The sequence below is a fragment of the Macaca nemestrina genome, chromosome 1 (assembly GCF_043159975.1).
Source record: "Macaca nemestrina isolate mMacNem1 chromosome 1, mMacNem.hap1, whole genome shotgun sequence".
NCBI classification, from domain to species: Eukaryota; Metazoa; Chordata; class Mammalia; order Primates; family Cercopithecidae; genus Macaca; species Macaca nemestrina.
Genome location: NC_092125.1, coordinates 94,365,138 through 94,387,486, shown reverse-complemented (window position 1 = coordinate 94,387,486; position 22,349 = coordinate 94,365,138).

Here is a 22,349-nt window from a genome sequence, read left to right as displayed (position 1 = left end):
TAACAAAGAGAAAGAAGGTTTCTGAGAAACTTCTTTGTGTTCTGTGAAATCATCTCACAGAGTTACAGCTTTCCCCTCAAGAAGCCTTTCGCTAAGACAGTTCTTGTGGAATTGGCAAAGTGATATTTGAAAGCCCATAGAGGGCTACGGTGAAAAAAGGAAATATCCTCAGATGAAATCTGGAAAGAAGCTTTCTGAGAAACTGATTAGTGTTCTGTTAATTCATCTCACAGAGTTACATGTGTATTTCGTGGATCTCTTTGCTAGCCTTATTTCTGTGGAATCTGAGAACAGATATTTCGGATCCCTTTGAAGACTATAGGGCCAAAGGAAATATCCTCCGATAACATAGAGAAAGAAGCTTTCTGAGAAACTTCTTTGTGTTCTGTGAAATCATCTCACAGATTTACAGCTTTCCCCTCAAGAAGACTTCCGCTAAAACAGTTCTTCTGGAATTGGCAAAGTGATATTTGGAAGCCCATAGAGGTCTATGGTGAAAAAGGAAATATCCTCAGATGATATCTGGAAAGAAGCTTTCTGAGAAACTGCTTAGTGTTATGTGAATTCATCTCACAGAGTTACATCTGAATTTCGTGGATCTCTTTGCTAGCCTTATTTCTGTGGAATCTGAGAACAGATATTTCGGATCCCTTTGAAGACCCTAGGGCCAAAGGAAATATCCTCCGATAACAAAGAGAAAGAAGCTTTCTGAGAAACTTCTTTGTGTTCTGTGAAATCATCTCACAGAGTTACAGCTTTCCCCTCAAGAAACCTTTCGCTAAGACAGTTCTTGTGGAATTGGCAAAGTGATATTTGGAAGCCCATAGAGGGCTATGGTGAAAAAGGAAATATCCTCAGATGAAATCTGGAAAGAAGCTTTCTGAGAAACTGCTTAGTGTTCTGTTAATTTTTCTCACAGTGTTACATGTGTATTTCGTGGATCTCTTTGCTAGCCTTATTTCTGTGGAATCTGAGAACAGATGTTTCGGATCCCTTTGAAGACTATAGGGCCAAAGGAAATATCCTCCGATAACAAAGAGAAAGAAGCTTTCTGAGAAACTTCTTTGTGTTCCGTGAAATCATCACACAGAGTTACAGCTTTCCCCTGAAGAAGCCTTTCGCTAAGACAGTTCTTGTGGAATTGGCAAAGTGATATTTGGAAGCCCATAGAGGGCTATGGTGAAAAAGGAAATATCCTCAGGTGAAATCTGGAAAGAAGCTTTCTGAGAAACTGCTCTGTGATATGTGACTTCCACTCACAGAATTATATCTGTATTTCGTGGATCTCTTTGCTAGCCTTATTTCTGTGGAATCTGAGAACAGATATTTCGGATCCCTTTGAAGACTATAGGGCCAAAGGAAATATCCTCTGATAACAAAGAGAAAGAAGCTTTCTGAGAAACTTCTTTGTGTTCTGTGAAATCATCTCACAGAGTTACCGCTTTCCCCTCAAGAAGCCTTTCCCTAAGAGAGTACTTGTGGAATGGGCAAAGTGATATTTGGAAGCCCTTAGAGGGCTATGGTGAAAAAGGAAATATCCTCAGATGAAATCTGGAAAGAAGCTTTCTGAGAAACTGCTGAGTGTTCTCTTAATTCATCTCACAGTGTTACATGTGTATTTCGTGGATCTCTTTCTAGCCTTATTTCTGTGGAATCTGAGAACAGATATTTCGGATCCCTTTGAAGACTATAAGGCCAAAGGAAATATCCTCGGATAACAAAGAGAAAGAAGCTTTCTGAGAAACTTCTTTGTGTTCTGTGAAATCATCTCACAGAGTTACAGATTTCTCCTCAAGAAGCCTTTCGCTAAGACAGATCTTGTGGAATTGGCAAAGTGATATTTGGAAGCCCATAGAGGGCTATGGTGAAAAAGGAAATATCCTCAGATGAAATCTGGAAAGAAGCTTTCTGAGAAAATGCTTAGTGTTCTGTTAATTCATCTCACAGAGTTACATCTGTATTTCGTGGATCTCTTTGCTAGCCTTATTTCTGTGGAATCTGAGAACAGATATTTCGGATCCCTTTGAAGACTATAGGGCCAAAGGAAATATCCACCGATAACAAAGAGAAAGAACCTTTCTGAGAAACTTCTTTGTGTTCTGTGAAAACATCTCACAGAGTTACAGCTTTCCCCTCAAGAAACCTTTCGCTAAGACAGTTCTTGTGGAATTTGCAAAGTGATATTTGGAAGCCCATACAGGGCTATGGTGAAAAAGGAAATATCCTCAGATGAAATCTGAAAAGAAGCTTTCTGAGAAACTGCTTAGTTTTCTGTTAATTCATCTCACAGAGTTACATGTGTATTTCGTGGATCTCTTTGCTAACCTTATTTCTGTGGAATCTGAGAACAGATATTTCGGATCCCTTTGAAGACTATAGGGCCAAAGGGAATATCCTCCGATAACAAAGAGAAAGAAGCTTTCTGAGAAACTTCTTTGTGTTCTGTGAAATCATCTCACAGATTTACAGCTTTCCCCCCAAAAAGCCTTTCGCTAAAACAGTTCTTGTGGAATTGGCAAAGTGATATTTGGAAGCCCTTAGAGGGCTATGGTGAAAAAGGAAATATCCTCAGATGAAATCTGGAAAGAAGCTTTCTGAGAAACTGCTTAGTGTTCTGTGAATTCATCTCACAGAGTTACATCTGTATTTCGTGGATCTCTTTGCTAGCCTTATTTCTGTGGAATCTGAGAACAGATATTTCGGATCCCTTTGAAGACTATAGGGCCAAAGGAAATATCCTCCGATAACAAAGAGAAAGAAGCTTTCTGAGAAACTTCTTTGTGTTCCGTGAAATCATCACACAGAGTTACAGCTTTCCCCTGAAGAAGCCTTTCGCTAAGACAGTTCTTGTGTAATTGGCAAAGTGATATTTGGAAGCCCATAGAGGGCTATGGTGAAAAAGGAAATATCCTCAGATGAAATCTGGAAAGAAGCTTTCTGAGAAACTGCTCTGTGATATGTGACTTCCACTCACAGAATTATATCTGTATTTCGTGGATCTCTTTGCTAGCCTTATTTCTGTGGAATCTGAGAACAGATATTTCGGATCCCTTTGAAAACTATAGGGCCAAAGGAAATATCCTCCGATAACAAAGAGAAAGAAGCTTTCTGAGAAACTTCTTTGTGTTCTGTGAAATCATCTCACAGAGTTACAGCTTTCCCCTCAAGAAGCCTTTCGCTAAGACAGTTCTTGTGGAATTGGCAAAGTGATATTTGGAAGCCCCAGAGGGCTATGGTGAAAAAGGAAATATCCTCAGATGAAATCTGGAAAGAAGCTTTCTGAGAAACTGCTTAGTGTTCTGTTAATTCATCTCACAGAGTTACAGGTGTATTTCGTGGATCTCTTTGTTAGCCTTATTTCTGTGGAATCTGAGAAGAGATATTTCGGATCCCTTTGAAGACTATAGGGCCAAAGGAAATATCCTCCGATAACAAAGAGAAAGAAGCTTTCTGAGAAACTTCTTTGTGTTCTGTGAAATCATCTCACAGAGTTACAGCTTTCCCCTCAAGAAGCCTTTCGCTAAGACAGTTCTTGTGGAATTGGCAAAGTGATATTTGGAAGCCCATAGAGGGCTATGGTGAAAAAGGAAATATCCTCAGATTAAATCTGGAAAGAAGCTTTCTGAGAAACTGCTTAGTGTTCTGTTAATTCATCTCACAGAGTTACATCTGTATTTCGTGGATCTTTTGCTAGCCTTATTTCTGTGGAATCTGAGAACAGATATTTCGGATCCCTTTGAAGACTATAGGGCCAAAGGAAATATCCTCCGATAACAAAGAGAAAGAAGCTTTCTGAGAAACTTCTTTGTGTTCTGTGAAATCATCTCACAGAGTTACAGCTTTCCCCTCATGAAGCCTTTCGCTAAGACAGTTCTTGTGGAATTGGCAAAGTGATATTTGAAAGCCCATAGAGGGCTACGGTGAAAAAAGGAAATATCCTCAGATGAAATCTGGAAAGAAGCTTTCTGAGAAACTGCTTAGTGTTCTGTTAATTCATCTCACAGAGTTACATGTGTATTTCGTGGATCTCTTTGCTAGCCTTATTTCTGTGGAATCTGAGAACAGATATTTCGGATCCCTTTGAAGACTATAGGGCCAAAGGAAATATCCTCCGATAACATAGAGAAAGAAGCTTTCTGAGAAACTTCTTTGTGTTCTGTGAAATCATCTCACAGAGTTACAGCTTTCCCCCCAAAATGCCTTTCGCTAAAACAGTTCTTCTGGAATTGGCAAAGTGATATTTGGAAGCCCATAGAGGGCTATGGTGAATAAGGAAATATCCTCAGATGATATCTGGAAAGAAGCTTTCTGAGAAACTGCTTAGTGTTCTGTGAATTCATCTCACAGAGTTACATCTGTATTTCGTGGATCTCTTTGCTAGCCTTATTTCTGTGGAATCTGAGAACAGATATTTCGGATCCCTTTGAAGACTCTAGGGCCAAAGGAAATATCCTCCGATAACAAAGAGAAAGAAGCTTTCTGAGAAAGTACTTTGTGTTCTGTGAAATCATCTCACAGAGTTACAGCTTTCCCCTCAAGAAGCCTTTCGCTAAGACAGTTCTTGTGGAATTGGCAAAGTGATATTTGAAAGCCCATAGAGGGCTACGGTGAAAAAGGAAATATCCTCAGATGAAATCTGGAAAGAAGCTTTCTGAGAAACTGCTTAGTGTTCTGTTAATTCATCTCACAGAGTTACATGTGTATTTCGTGGATCTCTTTGCTTGCCTTATTTCTGTGGAATCTGAGAACAGATATTTCGGATCCCTTTGAAGACTATAGGGCCAAAGGAAATATCCTCCGATAACAAAGAGAAAGAAGCTTTCTGAGAAACTTCTTTGTGTTCCGTGAAATCATCACACAGAGTTACAGCTTTCCCCTGAAGAAGCCTTTCGCTAAGACAGTTCTTGTGGAATTGGCAAAGTGATATTTGGAAGCCCATAGAGGGCTATGGTGAAAAAGGAAATATCCTCAGATGAAATCTGGAAAGAAGCTTTCTGAGAAACTGCTCTGTGATATGTGACTTCCACTCACAGAATTATATCTGTATTTCGTGGATCTCTTTGGTAGCCTTATTTCTGTGGAATCTGAGAACAGATATTTCGGATCCCTTTGAAGACTATAGGGCCAAAGGAAATATCCTCTGAAAACAAAGAGAAAGAAGCTTTCTGAGAAACTTCTTTGTGTTCTGTGAAATCATCTCACAGAGTTACCGCTTTCCCCTCAAGAAGCCTTTCGCTAAGAGAGTACTTGTGGAATGGGCAAAGTGATATTTGGAAGCCCTTAGAGGGCTATGGTGAAAAAGGAAATATCCTCAGATGAAATCTGGAAAGAAGCTTTCTGAGAAACTGCTTAGTGTTCTGTTAATTCATCTCACAGTGTTACATCTGTATTTCGTGGATCTCTTTGCTAGCCTTATTTCTGTGGAATCTGAGAACAGATATTTCGGATCCCTTTGAAGACTATAGGGCCAAAGGAAATATCTTCCGATAACAAAGAGAAAGAAGCTTTCTGAGAAACTTCTTTGTGTTCTGTGAAATCATCTCACGGAGTTACAGCTTTCACCTCAAGAAGCCTTTCCCTAAGACAGTTCTTGTGGAATTGGCAAAGTGATATTTGGAAGCCCATAGAGGGCTATGGTGAAAAAGGAAATATCCTCAGATGAAATCTGGAAAGAAGCTTTCTGAGAAACTGCTTAGTGTTCTGTTAATTCATCTCACAGAGTTACATGTGTATTTCGTGCATCTCTTTGCTAGCCTTATTTCTGTGTAATCTGATAACAGATATTTCGGATCCCTTTGAAGACTATAGGGCCAAAGGAAATATCGTCCAATAACAAAGAGAAAGAAGCTTTCTGAGAAACTTCTTTGTGTTCTGTGAAATCATCTCACAGAGTTACAGCTTTCCCCTCAAGAAGCCTTTCGCTAAGACAGTTCTTGTGGAATTGGCAAAGTGATATTTGGAAGCCCATAGAGGGCTATGGTGAAAAAGGAAATATCCTCAGATGAAATCTGGGAAGAAGCTTTCTGAGAAACTGCTTAGTGTTCTGTTAATTCATCTCACAGAGTTACATCTGTATTTCGTGGATCTCTTTGCTAGCCTTATTTCTGTGGAATCTGAGAACAGATATTTCGGATCCCTTTGAAGACTATAGGGCCAAAGGAAATATCCACCGATAACAAAGAGAAAGAACCTTTCTGAGAAACTTCTTTGTGTTCTGTGAAAACATCTCACAGAGTTACAGCTTTCCCCTCAAGAAACCTTTCGCTAAGACAGTTCTTGTGGAATTTGCAAAGTGATATTTGGAAGCCCATACAGGGCTATGGTGAAAAAGGAAATATCCTCAGATGAAATCTGAAAAGAAGCTTTCTGAGAAACTGCTTAGTTTTCTGTTAATTCATCTCACAGAGTTACATGTGTATTTCGTGGATCTCTTTGCTAACCTTATTTCTGTGGAATCTGAGAACAGATATTTCGGATCCCTTTGAAGACTATAGGGTCAAAGGGAATATCCTCCGATAACAAAGAGAAAGAAGCTTTCTGAGAAACTTCTTTGTGTTCTGTGAAATCATCTCACAGATTTACAGCTTTCCCCCCAAAAAGCCTTTCGCTAAAACAGTTCTTGTGGAATTGGCAAAGTGATATTTGGAAGCCCTTAGAGGGCTATGGTGAAAAAGGAAATATCCTCAGATGAAATCTGGAAAGAAGCTTTCTGAGAAACTGCTTAGTGTTCTGTGAATTCATCTCACAGAGTTACATCTGTATTTCGTGGATCTCTTTGCTAGCCTTATTTCTGTGGAATCTGAGAACAGATATTTCGGATCCCTTTGAAGACTATAGGGCCAAAGGAAATATCCTCCGAAAACAAAGAGAAAGAAGCTTTCTGAGAAACTTCTTTGTGTTCTGTGAAATCATCTCACAGAGTTACAGCTTTCCCCTCAAGAAGCCTATCGCTAGGACAGTTCTTGTGGAATTGGCAAAGTGATATTTGAAAGCCCATAGAGGGCTATGGTGAAAAAGGAAATATCCTCAGATGAAATCTGGAAAGAAGCTTTCTGAGAAACTGCTTAGTGTTCTGTTAATTCATCTCACAGAGTTACATCTGTATTTCGTGGATCTCTTTGCTAGCCTTATTTCTGTGGAATCTGAGAACAGATATTTCGGATCCCTTTGAAGACTACAGGGCCAAAGGAAATATCCTCCGATAACATAGAGAAAGAGGCTTTCTGAGAAACTTCTTTGTGTTCTGTGAAATCATCTCACAGATTTACAGCTTTCCCCTCAAGAAGCCTTTCGCTAAAACAGTTCTTGTGGAATTGGCAAAGTGATATTTGGAAGCCCATAGAGGGCTATGGTGAAAAAGGAAATATCCTCAGATGAAATCTGGAAAGAAGCTTTCTGAGAAACTGCTTAGTGTTCTGTTAATTCATCTCACAGAGTTACATGTGTATTTCGTGGATCTCTTTGCTAGCCTTATTTCTGTGGAATCTGAGAACAGATATTTCGGATCCCTTTGAAGACTATAGGGCCAAAGGAAATATCCTCCGATAACAAAGAGAAAGAAGCTTTCTGAGAAACTGCTTAGTGTTCTGTTAATTCATCTCACAGAGTTACATCTGTATTTCGTGGATCTCTTTGCTAGCCTTATTTCTGTGGAATCTGAGAACAGATATTTCGGATCCCTTTGAAGACTATAGGGCCAAAGGAAATATCTTCCGATAACAAAGAGAAAGAAGCTTTCTGAGAAACTTCTTTGTGTTCTGTGAAATCATCTCACGGAGTTACAGCTTTCACCTCAAGAAGCCTTTCCCTAAGACAGTTCTTGTGGAATTGGCAAAGTGATATTTGGAAGCCCATAGAGGGCTATGGTGAAAAAGGAAATATCCTCAGATGAAATCTGGAAAGAAGCTTTCTGAGAAGCTGCTTAGTGTTCTGTTAATTCATCTCACAGAGTTACAGGTGTATTTCGTGGATCTCTTTGTTAGCCTTATTTCTGTGGAATCTGAGAAGAGATATTTCGGATCCCTTTGAAGACTATAGGGCCAAAGGAAATATCCTCCGATAACAAAGAGTAAGAAGCTTTGTGAGAAACTTCTTTGTGTTCTGTGAAATCATCTCACAGAGTTACAGCTTTCCCCTCAAGAAGCCATTCGCTAAGACAGTTCTTGTGGAATTGGCAAAGTGATATTTGCAAGCCCATAGAGGGCTATGGTGAAAAAGGAAATGTCCTCAGATGAAATCTGGAAAGAAGCTTTCTGAGAAACTGCTTAGTGTTCTGTTAATTCATCTCAGAGAGTTACATCTGTATTTCGTGGATCTCTTTGCTAGCCTTATTTCTCTGGAATCTGAGAACAGATATTTCGGATCCCTTTGAAGACTATAGGGCCAAAGGAAATATCCTCCGATAACAAAGAGAAAGAAGGTTTCTGAGAAACTTCTTTGTGTTCTGTGAAATCATCTCACAGAGTTACAGCTTTCCCCTCAAGAAGCCTTTCGCTAAGACAGTTCTTGTGGAATTGGCAAAGTGATATTTGAAAGCCCATAGAGGGCTACGGTGAAAAAAGGAAATATCCTCAGATGAAATCTGGAAAGAAGCTTTCTGAGAAACTGATTAGTGTTCTGTTAATTCATCTCACAGAGTTACATGTGTATTTCGTGGATCTCTTTGCTAGCCTTATTTCTGTGGAATCTGAGAACAGATATTTCGGATCCCTTTGAAGACTATAGGGCCAAAGGAAATATCCTCCGATAACATAGAGAAAGAAGCTTTCTGAGAAACTTCTTTGTGTTCTGTGAAATCATCTCACAGATTTACAGCTTTCCCCTCAAGAAGACTTCCGCTAAAACAGTTCTTCTGGAATTGGCAAAGTGATATTTGGAAGCCCATAGAGGTCTATGGTGAAAAAGGAAATATCCTCAGATGATATCTGGAAAGAAGCTTTCTGAGAAACTGCTTAGTGTTATGTGAATTCATCTCACAGAGTTACATCTGAATTTCGTGGATCTCTTTGCTAGCCTTATTTCTGTGGAATCTGAGAACAGATATTTCGGATCCCTTTGAAGACCCTAGGGCCAAAGGAAATATCCTCCGATAACAAAGAGAAAGAAGCTTTCTGAGAAACTTCTTTGTGTTCTGTGAAATCATCTCACAGAGTTACAGCTTTCCCCTCAAGAAACCTTTCGCTAAGACAGTTCTTGTGGAATTGGCAAAGTGATATTTGGAAGCCCATAGAGGGCTATGGTGAAAAAGGAAATATCCTCAGATGAAATCTGGAAAGAAGCTTTCTGAGAAACTGCTTAGTGTTCTGTTAATTTTTCTCACAGTGTTACATGTGTATTTCGTGGATCTCTTTGCTAGCCTTATTTCTGTGGAATCTGAGAACAGATGTTTCGGATCCCTTTGAAGACTATAGGGCCAAAGGAAATATCCTCCGATAACAAAGAGAAAGAAGCTTTCTGAGAAACTTCTTTGTGTTCCGTGAAATCATCACACAGAGTTACAGCTTTCCCCTGAAGAAGCCTTTCGCTAAGACAGTTCTTGTGGAATTGGCAAAGTGATATTTGGAAGCCCATAGAGGGCTATGGTGAAAAAGGAAATATCCTCAGATGAAATCTGGAAAGAAGCTTTCTGAGAAACTGCTCTGTGATATGTGACTTCCACTCACAGAATTATATCTGTATTTCGTGGATCTCTTTGCTAGCCTTATTTCTGTGGAATCTGAGAACAGATATTTCGGATCCCTTTGAAGACTATAGGGCCAAAGGAAATATCCTCTGATAACAAAGAGAAAGAAGCTTTCTGAGAAACTTCTTTGTGTTCTGTGAAATCATCTCACAGAGTTACCGCTTTCCCCTCAAGAAGCCTTTCCCTAAGAGAGTACTTGTGGAATGGGCAAAGTGATATTTGGAAGCCCTTAGAGGGCTATGGTGAAAAAGGAAATATCCTCAGATGAAATCTGGAAAGAAGCTTTCTGAGAAACTGCTGAGTGTTCTCTTAATTCATCTCACAGTGTTACATGTGTATTTCGTGGATCTCTTTCTAGCCTTATTTCTGTGGAATCTGAGAACAGATATTTCGGATCCCTTTGAAGACTATAAGGCCAAAGGAAATATCCTCGGATAACAAAGAGAAAGAAGCTTTCTGAGAAACTTCTTTGTGTTCTGTGAAATCATCTCACAGAGTTACAGATTTCTCCTCAAGAAGCCTTTCGCTAAGACAGATCTTGTGGAATTGGCAAAGTGATATTTGGAAGCCCATAGAGGGCTATGGTGAAAAAGGAAATATCCTCAGATGAAATCTGGAAAGAAGCTTTCTGAGAAAATGCTTAGTGTTCTGTTAATTCATCTCACAGAGTTACATCTGTATTTCGTGGATCTCTTTGCTAGCCTTATTTCTGTGGAATCTGAGAACAGATATTTCGGATCCCTTTGAAGACTATAGGGCCAAAGGAAATATCCACCGATAACAAAGAGAAAGAACCTTTCTGAGAAACTTCTTTGTGTTCTGTGAAAACATCTCACAGAGTTACAGCTTTCCCCTCAAGAAACCTTTCGCTAAGACAGTTCTTGTGGAATTTGCAAAGTGATATTTGGAAGCCCATACAGGGCTATGGTGAAAAAGGAAATATCCTCAGATGAAATCTGAAAAGAAGCTTTCTGAGAAACTGCTTAGTTTTCTGTTAATTCATCTCACAGAGTTACATGTGTATTTCGTGGATCTCTTTGCTAACCTTATTTCTGTGGAATCTGAGAACAGATATTTCGGATCCCTTTGAAGACTATAGGGCCAAAGGGAATATCCTCCGATAACAAAGAGAAAGAAGCTTTCTGAGAAACTTCTTTGTGTTCTGTGAAATCATCTCACAGATTTACAGCTTTCCCCCCAAAAAGCCTTTCGCTAAAACAGTTCTTGTGGAATTGGCAAAGTGATATTTGGAAGCCCTTAGAGGGCTATGGTGAAAAAGGAAATATCCTCAGATGAAATCTGGAAAGAAGCTTTCTGAGAAACTGCTTAGTGTTCTGTGAATTCATCTCACAGAGTTACATCTGTATTTCGTGGATCTCTTTGCTAGCCTTATTTCTGTGGAATCTGAGAACAGATATTTCGGATCCCTTTGAAGACTATAGGGCCAAAGGAAATATCCTCCGAAAACAAAGAGAAAGAAGCTTTCTGAGAAACTTCTTTGTGTTCTGTGAAATCATCTCACAGAGTTACAGCTTTCCCCTCAAGAAGCCTATCGCTAGGACAGTTCTTGTGGAATTGGCAAAGTGATATTTGAAAGCCCATAGAGGGCTATGGTGAAAAAGGAAATATCCTCAGATGAAATCTGGAAAGAAGCTTTCTGAGAAACTGCTTAGTGTTCTGTTAATTCATCTCACAGAGTTACATGTGTATTTCGTGGATCTCTTTGCTAGCCTTATTTCTGTGGAATCTGAGAACAGATATTTCGGATCCCTTTGAAGACTACAGGGCCAAAGGAAATATCCTCCGATAACATAGAGAAAGAGGCTTTCTGAGAAACTTCTTTGTGTTCTGTGAAATCATCTCACAGATTTACAGCTTTCCCCTCAAGAAGCCTTTCGCTAAAACAGTTCTTGTGGAATTGGCAAAGTGATATTTGGAAGCCCATAGAGGGCTATGGTGAAAAAGGAAATATCCTCAGATGAAATCTGGAAAGAAGCTTTCTGAGAAACTGCTTAGTGTTCTGTTAATTCATCTCACAGAGTTACATGTGTATTTCGTGGATCTCTTTGCTAGCCTTATTTCTGTGGAATCTGAGAACAGATATTTCGGATCCCTTTGAAGACTATAGGGCCAAAGGAAATATCCTCCGATAACAAAGAGAAAGAAGCTTTCTGAGAAACTGCTTAGTGTTCTGTTAATTCATCTCACAGAGTTACATCTGTATTTCGTGGATCTCTTTGCTAGCCTTATTTCTGTGGAATCTGAGAACAGATATTTCGGATCCCTTTGAAGACTATAGGGCCAAAGGAAATATCTTCCGATAACAAAGAGAAAGAAGCTTTCTGAGAAACTTCTTTGTGTTCTGTGAAATCATCTCACGGAGTTACAGCTTTCACCTCAAGAAGCCTTTCCCTAAGACAGTTCTTGTGGAATTGGCAAAGTGATATTTGGAAGCCCATAGAGGGCTATGGTGAAAAAGGAAATATCCTCAGATGAAATCTGGAAAGAAGCTTTCTGAGAAGCTGCTTAGTGTTCTGTTAATTCATCTCACAGAGTTACAGGTGTATTTCGTGGATCTCTTTGTTAGCCTTATTTCTGTGGAATCTGAGAAGAGATATTTCGGATCCCTTTGAAGACTATAGGGCCAAAGGAAATATCCTCCGATAACAAAGAGTAAGAAGCTTTGTGAGAAACTTCTTTGTGTTCTGTGAAATCATCTCACAGAGTTACAGCTTTCCCCTCAAGAAGCCATTCGCTAAGACAGTTCTTGTGGAATTGGCAAAGTGATATTTGCAAGCCCATAGAGGGCTATGGTGAAAAAGGAAATGTCCTCAGATGAAATCTGGAAAGAAGCTTTCTGAGAAACTGCTTAGTGTTCTGTTAATTCATCTCAGAGAGTTACATCTGTATTTCGTGGATCTCTTTGCTAGCCTTATTTCTGTGGAATCTGAGAACAGATATTTCGGATCCCTTTGAAGACTATAGGGCCAAAGGAAATATCCTCCGATAACAAAGAGAAAGAAGGTTTCTGAGAAACTTCTTTGTGTTCTGTGAAATCATCTCACAGAGTTACAGCTTTCCCCTCAAGAAGCCTTTCGCTAAGACAGTTCTTGTGGAATTGGCAAAGTGATATTTGAAAGCCCATAGAGGGCTACGGTGAAAAAAGGAAATATCCTCAGATGAAATCTGGAAAGAAGCTTTCTGAGAAACTGATTAGTGTTCTGTTAATTCATCTCACAGAGTTACATGTGTATTTCGTGGATCTCTTTGCTAGCCTTATTTCTGTGGAATCTGAGAACAGATATTTCGGATCCCTTTGAAGACAATAGGGCCAAAGGAAATATCCTCCGATAACATAGAGAAAGAAGCTTTCTGAGAAACTTCTTTGTGTTCTGTGAAATCATCTCACAGATTTACAGCTTTCCCCTCAAGAAGACTTTCGCTAAAACAGTTCTTCTGGAATTGGAAAAGTGATAATTGGAAGCCCATAGAGGTCTATGGTGAAAAAGGAAATATCCTCAGATGATATCTGGAAAGAAGCTTTCTGAGAAACTGCTTAGTGTTATGTGAATTCATCTCACAGAGTTACATCTGAATTTCGTGGATCTCTTTGCTAGCCTTATTTCTGTGGAATCTGAGAACAGATATTTCGGATCCCTTTGAAGACCCTAGGGCCAAAGGAAATATCCTCCGATAACAAAGAGAAAGAAGCTTTCTGAGAAACTTCTTTGTGTTCTGTGAAATCATCTCACAGAGTTACAGCTTTCCCCTCAAGAAACCTTTCGCTAAGACAGTTCTTGTGGAATTGGCAAAGTGATATTTGGAAGCCCATAGAGGGCTATGGTGAAAAAGGAAATATCCTCAGATGAAATCTGGAAAGAAACTTTCTGAGAAACTGCTTAGTGTTCTGTTAATTTATCTCACAGTGTTACATGTGTATTTCGTGGATCTCTTTGCTAGCCTTATTTCTGTGGAATCTGAGAACAGATGTTTCGGATCCCTTTGAAGACTATAGGGCCAAAGGAAATATCCTCCGATAACAAAGAGAAAGAAGCTTTCTGAGAAACTTCTTTGTGTTCCGTGAAATCATCACACAGAGTTACAGCTTTCCCCTGAAGAAGCCTTTCGCTAAGACAGTTCTTGTGGAATTGGCAAAGTGATATTTGGAAGCCCATAGAGGGCTATGGTGAAAAAGGAAATATCCTCAGATGAAATCTGGAAAGAAGCTTTCTGAGAAACTGCTCTGTGATATGTGACTTCCACTCACAGAATTATATCTGTATTTCGTGGATCTCTTTGCTAGCCTTATTTCTGTGGAATCTGAGAACAGATATTTCGGATCCCTTTGAAGACTATAGGGCCAAAGGAAATATCCTCTGATAACAAAGAGAAAGAAGCTTTCTGAGAAACTTCTTTGTGTTCTGTGAAATCATCTCACAGAGTTACCGCTTTCCCCTCAAGAAGCCTTTCCCTAAGAGAGTACTTGTGGAATGGGCAAAGTGATATTTGGAAGCCCTTAGAGGGCTATGGTGAAAAAGGAAATATCCTCAGATGAAATCTGGAAAGAAGCTTTCTGAGAAACTGCTGAGTGTTCTCTTAATTCATCTCACAGTGTTACATGTGTATTTCGTGGATCTCTTTCTAGCCTTATTTCTGTGGAATCTGAGAACAGATATTTCGGATCCCTTTGAAGACTATAAGGCCAAAGGAAATATCCTCGGATAACAAAGAGAAAGAAGCTTTCTGAGAAACTTCTTTGTGTTCTGTGAAATCATCTCACAGAGTTACAGATTTCTCCTCAAGAAGCCTTTCGCTAAGACAGATCTTGTGGAATTGGCAAAGTGATATTTGGAAGCCCATAGAGGGCTATGGTGAAAAAGGAAATATCCTCAGATGAAATCTGGAAAGAAGCTTTCTGAGAAAATGCTTAGTGTTCTGTTAATTCATCTCACAGAGTTACATCTGTATTTCGTGGATCTCTTTGCTAGCCTTATTTCTGTGGAATCTGAGAACAGATATTTCGGATCCCTTTGAAAACTATAGGGCCAAAGGAAATATCCTCCGATAACAAAGAGAAAGAAGCTTTCTGAGAAACTTCTTTGTGTTCTGTGAAATCATCTCACAGAGTTACAGCTTTCCCCTCAAGAAGCCTTTCGCTAAGACAGTTCTTGTGGAATTGGCAAAGTGATATTTGGAAGCCCATAGAGGGCTATGGTGAAAAAGGAAATATCCTCAGATGAAATCTGGAAAGAAGCTTTCTGAGAAACTGCTTAGTGTTCTGTTAATTCATCTCACAGAGTTACAGGTGTATTTCGTGGATCTCTTTGTTAGCCTTATTTCTGTGGAATCTGAGAAGAGATATTTCGGATCCCTTTGAAGACTATAGGGCCAAAGGAAATATCCTCCGATAACAAAGAGAAAGAAGCTTTCTGAGAAACTTCTTTGTGTTCTGTGAAATCATCTCACAGAGTTACAGCTTTCCCCTCAAGAAGCCTTTCGCTAAGACAGTTCTTGTGGAATTGGCAAAGTGATATTTGGAAGCCCATAGAGGGCTATGGTGAAAAAGGAAATATCCTCAGATGAAATCTGGAAAGAAGCTTTCTGAGAAACTGCTTAGTGTTCTGTGAATTCATCTCACAGAGTTACATGTGTATTTCGTGGATCTCTTTGCTAGCCTTATTTCTGTGGAATCTGAGAACAGATATTTCGGATCCCTTTGAAGACTATAGGGCCAAAGGAAATATCCTCCGATAACATAGAGAAAGAAGCTTTCTGAGAAACTTCTTTGTGTTCTGTGAAATCATCTCACAGATTTACAGCTTTCCCCTCAAGAAGCCTTTCGCTAAAACAGTTCTTCTGGAATTGGCAAAGTGATATTTGGAAGCCCATAGAGGGCTATGGTGAAAAAGGAAATATCCTCAGATGATATCTGGAAAGAAGCTTTCTGAGAAACTGCTTAGTGTTCTGTGAATTCATCTCACAGAGTTACATCTGTATTTCGTGGATCTCTTTGCTAGCCTTATTTCTGTGGAATCTGAGAACAGATATTTCGGATCCCTTTGAAGACTCTAGGGCCAAAGGAAATATCCTCCGATAACAAAGAGAAAGAAGCTTTCTGAGAAAGTTCTTTGTGTTCTGTGAAATCATCTCACAGAGTTACAGCTTTCCCCTCAAGAAGCCTTTCGCTAAGACAGTTCTTGTGGAATTGGCAAAGTGATATTTGAAAGCCCATAGAGGGCTATGGTGAAAAAGGAAATATCCTCAGATGAAACCTGGAAAGAAGCTTTCTGAGAAACTGCTTAGTGTTCTGTTAATTCATCTCACAGAGTTACATGTGTATTTCGTGGATCTCTTTGCTAGCCTTATTTCTGTGGAATCTGAGAACAGATATTTCGGATCCCTTTGAAGACTATAGGGCCAAAGGAAATATCCTCCGATAACAAAGAGAAAGAAGCTTTCTGAGAAACTTCTTTGTGTTCCGTGAAATCATCACACAGAGTTACAGCTTTCCCCTGAAGAAGCCTTTCGCTAAGACAGTTCTTGTGGAATTGGCAAAGTGATATTTGGAAGCCCATAGAGGGCTATGGTGAAAAAGGAAATATCCTCAGATGAAATCTGGAAAGAAGCTTTCTGAGAAACTGCTCTGTGATATGTGACTTCCACTCACAGAATTATATCTGTATTTCGTGGATCTCTTTGCTAGCCTTATTTCTGTGGAATCTGAGAACAGATATTTCGGATCCCTTTGAAGACTATAGGGCCAAAGGAAATATCCTCTGATAACAAAGAGAAAGAAGCTTTCTGAGAAACTTCTTTGTGTTCTGTGAAATCATCTCACAGAGTTACCGCTTTCCCCTCAAGAAGCCTTTCGCTAAGAGAGTACTTGTGGAATGGGCAAAGTGATATTTGGAAGCCCTTAGAGGGCTATGGTGAAAAAGGAAATATCCTCAGATGAAATCTGGAAAGAAGCTTTCTGAGAAACTGCTGAGTGTTCTCTTAATTCATCTCACAGTGTTACATGTGTATTTCGTGGATCTCTTTGCTAGCCTTATTTCTGTGGAATCTGAGAACAGATATTTCGGATCCCTTTGAAGACTATAGGGCCAAAGGAAATATCCTCCGATAACAAAGAGAAAGAAGCTTTCTGAGAAACTTCTTTGTGTTCTGTGAAATCACCTCACAGAGTTACAGCTTTCCCCTCAAGAAGCCTTTCGCTAGGACAGTTCTTGTGGTATTGGCAAAGTGATATTTGAAAGCCCATAGAGGGCTATGGTGAAAAAGGAAATATCCTCAGATGAAATCTGGAAAGAAGCTTTCTGAGAAACTGCTCTGTGATGTGTGACTTCCACTCACAGAGTTACATGTGTATTTCGTGGATCTCTTTGCTAGCCTTATTTCTGTGGAATCTGAGAACAGATATTTCGGATCCCTTTGAAGACTATAGGGCCAAAGGAAATATCCTCCGATAACATAGAGAAAGAAGCTTTCTGAGAAACTTCTTTGTGTTCTGTGAAATCATCTCACAGATTTACAGCTTTCCCCTCAAGAAGCCTTTCGCTAAAACAGTTCTTGTGGAATTGGCAAAGTGATATTTGGAAGCCCATAGAGGGCTATGGTGAAAAAGGAAATATCCTCAGATGAAATCTGGAAAGAAGCTTTCTGAGAAACTGCTTAGTGTTCTGTTAATTCATCTCACAGAGTTACATCTGTATTTCGTGGATCTCTTTGCTAGCCTTATTTCTGTGGAATCTGAGAACAGATATTTCGGATCCCTTTGAAGACTATAGGGCCAAAGGAAATATCCTCCGATAACAAAGAGAAAGAAGCTTTCTGAGAAACTTCTTTGTGTTCTGTGAAATCATCTCACAGAGTTACAGCTTTCCCCTCAAGAAGCCTTTCGCTAAGACAGTTCTTGTGGAATTGGCAAAGTGATATTTGAAAGCCCATAGAGGGCTATGGTGAAAAAGGAAATATCCTCAGATGAAATCTGGAAAGAAGCTTTCTGAGAAACTGCTTAGTGTTCTGTTAATTCATCTCACAGAGTTACATCGGTATTTCATGGATCTCTTTGCTAGCCTTATTTCTGTGGAATCTGAGAACAGATATTTCGGATCCCTTTCAAAACTATAGGGCCAAAGGATATATCCTCCGATTACAAAGAGAAAGAAGCTTTCTGAGAAACTTCTTTGTGTTCTGTGAAATCATCTCACAGAGTTCCAGCTTTCCCCTCAAGAAGCCTTTTGCTAAGACATTTCTTGTGGAATTGGCAAAGTGATATTTGGAAGCCCATAGAGGGCTATGGTGAAAAAGGAAATATCGTCAGATGAAATCTGGAAAGAAGCTTTCTGAGAAACTGCTTAGTGTTCTGTGAATTCATCTCACAGAGTTACATCTGTATTTCGTGGATCTCTTTGCTAGCCTTATTTCTGTGGAATCTGAGAACAGATATTTCGGATCCCTTTGAAGACTATAGGGCCAAAGGAAATATCCTCGGATAACAAAGAGACAGAAGCTTTCTGAGAAACTTCTTTGTGTTCTGTGAAATCATCTCACAGAGTTACAGCTTTCCCCTCCAGAAGCCTTTCGCTAAGACAGTTCTTGTGGAATTGGCAAAGTGATATTTGGAAGCCCTTAGAGGGCTATGGTGAAAAATGAAATATCCTCAAATGAAATCCGGAAAGAAGCTTTGTGAGAAACTGCTTAGTGTTCTGTTAATTCATCTCACAGAGTTACATGTGTATTTCGTGGATCTCTTTGCTAGCCGTATTTCTGTGGAATCTGAGAAGAGATATTTCGGATCCCTTTGAAGACTGTAGGGCCAAAGGAAATATCCTCCGATAACAAAGAGAAAGAAGCTTTCTGAGAAACTTCTTTGTGTTCTGTGAAATCATCTCACAGAGTTAAGCTTTCCACTCAAGAAACCTTTCGCTGAGACAGTTCTTGTGGAATTGGCAAAGTGATATTTGGAAGCCCTTAGAGGGCTATGGTGAAAAAGGAAATATCCTCAGATGAAATCTGGAAAGAAGCTTTCTGAGACACTGCTTAGTGTTCTGTTAATTCATCTCACATAGTTACATCTGTATTTCGAGGATCTCTTTGGTAGCCTTATTTCTGTGGAATCTGAGAACAGATATTTCGGATCCCTTTGAAGACTATAGGGGCAAAGGAAATATCCTCCGATAACAAAGAGAAAGAAGCTTTCTGAGAAACTTCTTTGTGTTCTGTGAAATCATCTCACAGAGTTACAGCTTTCCCCTCAAGAAGCCTTCCGCTAAGACAGTTCTTGTGGAATTGGCAAGGTGATATTTGGAAGCCCATAAAGGGCTATGGTGAAAAAGGAAATATCCTCAGATGAAATCTGGAAAGAAGCTTTCTGAGAAACTGCTTAGTGTTCTGTTAATTCATCTCACAGAGTTACATCTGTATTTCGTGGATCTCTTTGCTAGCCTTATTTCTGTGGAATCTGAGAACAGATATTTCGGATCCCTTTGAAGACTATAGGGCCAAAGGAAATATCCTCCGATAAGAAAGAGAAAGAAGCTTTCTGAGAAACTTCTTTGTGTTCTGTGAAATCATCTCACAGAGTTACAGCTTTCCCCTCAAGAAGCCTTCCGCTAAGACAGTTCTTGTGGAATTGGCAAAGTGATATTTGGAAGCCCATAGAGGGCTATGGTGAAAAAGGAAATATCCTCAGCTGAAATCTGGAAAGAAGCTTTCTGAGAAACTGCTTAGTGTTCTGTTAATTCATCTCACAGAGTTACATCTGTATTTCTTGGATCTCTTTGCTAGCCTTATTTCTGTGGAATCTGAGAACAGATATTTCGGATCCCATTCAAAACTATAGGGCCAAAGGAAATATCCTCCGATAACAAAGAGAAAGAAGCTTTCTGAGAAACTTCTTTGTGTTCTGTGAAATCATCTCACAGAGTTACAGCTTTCCCCTCAAGAAGCCGTTCTCTAAGACAGTTCTTGTGGAATTGGCAAAGTGATATTTGGAAGCCCATAGAGGGCTATGGTGAAAAATGAAATATCCTCAGATGAAATCCGGAAAGAAGCTTTGTGAGAAACTGCTTAGTGTTCTGTTAATTCATCTCACAGAATTACATCTGTATTTCGTGGATCTCTTTGCTAGCCGTATTTCTGTGGAATCTGAGAACAGATATTTCGGATCGCTTTGAAGACTGTAGGGCCAAAGGAAATATCCTATGATAACAAAGAGAAAGAAGCTTTTTGAGAATCTTCTTTGTGTTCTGTGAAATCATCTCACAGAGTTAAGCTTTCCCCTCAAGAAGCCTTTCGCTGAGACAGTTCTTTTGGAATTGGCAAAGTGATATTTGGAAGCCCATAGAGGGCTATGGTGAAAAAGGAAATATCCTCAGATGAAATCTGGAAAGAAGCTTTCTGAGACACTGCTTAGTGTTCTGTTAATTCATCTCACATAGTTACATCTGTATTTCGAGGATCACTTTGCTAGCCTTATTTCTGTGGAATCTGAGAACAGATATTTCGGATCCCTTTGAAGACTATAGGGCCAAAGGAAATATCCTCCGATAACAAACAGAAAGAAGCTTTCTGAGAAACTTCTTTGTGTTCTGTGAAATCATCTCACAGAGTTACAGCTTTCCCCTCCAGAAGCCTTTCGCTAAGACAGTTCTTGTGGAATTGGCAAAGTGATATTTGGAAGCCCATAGAGGGCTATGGTGAAAAAGGAAATATCCTCAGATGAAATCTGGAAAGAAGCTTTCTGAGAAACTGCTTAGTGTTCTGTTAATTCATCTCACAGAGTTACATCTGTATTTCGTGGATCTCTTTGCTAGCCTTATTTCTGTGGAATCTGAGAACAGATATTTCGGATCCCTTTGAAGACTATAGGGCCAAAGGAAATATCCTCCGATAACAAAGAGAAAGAAGCTTTCTGAGAAACTTCTTTGTGTTCTGTGAAATCATCTCACAGAGTTACAGCTTTCCCCTCAAGAAGCCTTCCGCTAAGACAGTTCTTGTGGAATTGGCAAAGTGATATTTGGAAGCCCATAGAGGGCTATGGTGAAAAAGGAAATATCCTCAGATGAAATCTGGAAAGAAGCTTTCTGAGAAACTGCTTAGTGTTCTGTTAATTCATCTCACATAGTTACATCTGTATTTCGAGGATCGCTTTGCTAGCCTTATTTCTGTGGAATCTGAGAACAGATATTTCGAATCCCTTTGAAGACTATAGGGCCAAAGGAAATATCCTCCGATAACAAAGAGAAAGAAGCTTTCTGAGAAACTTCTTTGTGTTCTGTGAAATCATCTCACAGAGTTACAGCTTTCCTCTCAAGAAGCCTTCCGCTAAGACAGTTGTTGTGGAATTGGCAAAGTGATATTTGGAAGCCCATAGAGGGCTATGGTGAAAAAGGAAATATCCTCAGATGAAATCTGGAAAGAAGCTTTCTGAGAAACTGCTTAGTGTTCTGTTAATTCATCTCACAGAGTTACATGTGTATTTCGTGGATCTCTTTGCTAGCCTTATTTCTGTGGAATCTGAGAACAGATATTTCGGATCCCTTTGAAGACTATAGGGCCAAAGGAAATATCCTCCGATAACAAAGAGAAAGAAGCCTTCTGAGAAACTTCTTTGTGTTCTGTGAAATCATCTCACAGAGTTACAGCTTTCCCCTCAAGAAGCCTTTCGCTAAGACAGTTCTTGTGGAATTGGCAACGTGATATTTGGAAGCCCATAGAGGGCTATGGTGAAAAAGGGAATATCCTCAGAAGAAATCTGGAAAAAGCTTTCTGAGAAACTGCTCTGTGATGTGTGACTTCCACTCACAGAGTTACATCTGTATTTCGTGGATCTCTTTGCTAGCCTTATTTCTGTGGAATCTGAGAACAGATATTTCGGATCCCATTGAAGACTATAGGGCCAAAGGAAATATCCTCCGATAACAAAGAGAAAGAAGCTTTCTGAGAAACTTTTTGTGTTCTGTGAAATCATCTCACAGAGTTACAACTTTCCCCTCAAGAAGCCTTTCGCTAAGACAGTTCTTTTGGAATTGGCAAAGTGATATTTGAAAGCCCATAGAGGGCTATGGTGAAAAAGGAAATATCCTCAGATGAAATCTGGAAAGAAGCTTTCTGAGAAACTGCTTAGTGTTCTGTTAATTCATCTCACAGAGTTACATCTGTATTTCGTGGATCTCTTTGCTAACCTTATTTCTGTGGAATCTGAGAGCAGATATTTCGGATCACTTTGAAGACTGTAGGGCCAAAAGAAATATCCTCCGATAACAAAGAGAAATAAGCTTTCTGAGAAACTTCTTTGTGTTCTGTGAAATCATCTCAAAGAGTTACAGCTTTCCCCTCAAGAAGACTTTCGCTAAGACAGTTCATGTGGAATTGGCAAAGTGATATTTGGAAGCCCATAGAGGGCTATGGTGAAAAAGGAAATATCCTCAGATGAAATCTGGAAAGAAGCTTTCTGAGAAACTGCTTAGTGTTCTGTGAATTCATCTCACAGAGTTACATCTGTATTTCGTGGATATCTTTGCTAGCCTTATTTCTGTGGAATCTGAGATCAGATATTTCGGATCCCTTTGAAGACTATAGGGCCAAAGGAAATATCCTCCGTTAACAAAGAGAAAGAAGCTTTCTGAGAAACTTCTTTGTGTTCTGTGAAATCATCTCACAG